This window comes from Cynoglossus semilaevis, chromosome 11 (assembly GCF_000523025.1).
Source record: "Cynoglossus semilaevis isolate Cse_v1.0 chromosome 11, Cse_v1.0, whole genome shotgun sequence".
NCBI classification, from domain to species: Eukaryota; Metazoa; Chordata; class Actinopteri; order Pleuronectiformes; family Cynoglossidae; genus Cynoglossus; species Cynoglossus semilaevis.
The window spans coordinates 1,441,819-1,442,514 of NC_024317.1; the positions used below are offsets into that span (position 1 = coordinate 1,441,819).

At 49.7% G+C, this 696-nt stretch overlaps 1 protein-coding gene across 3 annotated transcripts in view; it reads right to left on the minus strand.

Annotated features, from left to right (window-relative positions):
* The window catches only part of LOC103385738 (SLIT-ROBO Rho GTPase-activating protein 3-like), a 36,263-nt gene that overhangs the window by 34,709 nt on the left and 858 nt on the right, over positions 1-696 (minus strand). The gene's annotated exons all lie outside the window — the stretch shown is intronic.

Here is a 696-nt window from a genome sequence, read left to right on the forward strand (position 1 = left end):
GGGTGAACGAACGACTGAACTACCCCCCGTCCCCCCCCCCGTCCCCCAAAACACACACCAGAACCGTCCCAGGTTCCGTCCCCGTGGTTCGGCTCCACATCTCAGCAGCAGACGGTGGAACCTTCTATTGGTCCATAATTCATGAAGACGTTATTTATAATTTACGGGACTTTCTCAACTGTTTGCTGTCTGACCTTCTCCGGCATTCCCTCATCCTCCTGACATCACGTCTGTCCCTCCTGAGAACAAACAGTTCCTATCACAGTCCTGCAGGAAAAAAAAATGTCTAAGCATTTTTCTTCAAGAACCGGTTTTGAACCGAGGATCCTTCAGGAGGAAGTGGCAGGACTCCACGACTCTCTCTCTGTCTCTCTGTGTCTCTCTCTCTCTGCTGGGAGGAACACAGCCATAGAAATAACAACCGCACTTTGGAAAGCAATTATGGAGCTCCACTGTGTTGGATGGCCACGCGCACGTGCACGTGCACACGCACAGACACACACATACACACGCAGGGCTGGGCATGTTATGACCGTCTCCAAACCGGTTCAGCCGACTCTCATCTTTATCTCTACATAACCGGATTCAAACCAGCGACCTCGGAGAGTCAAAATGAGTCGTATCTTCAAAATAAATAAAGAAAAGAAAAAAAAAGAAAACACAACTCCTGCACAACGTGTCCCACCCCACAGGGAA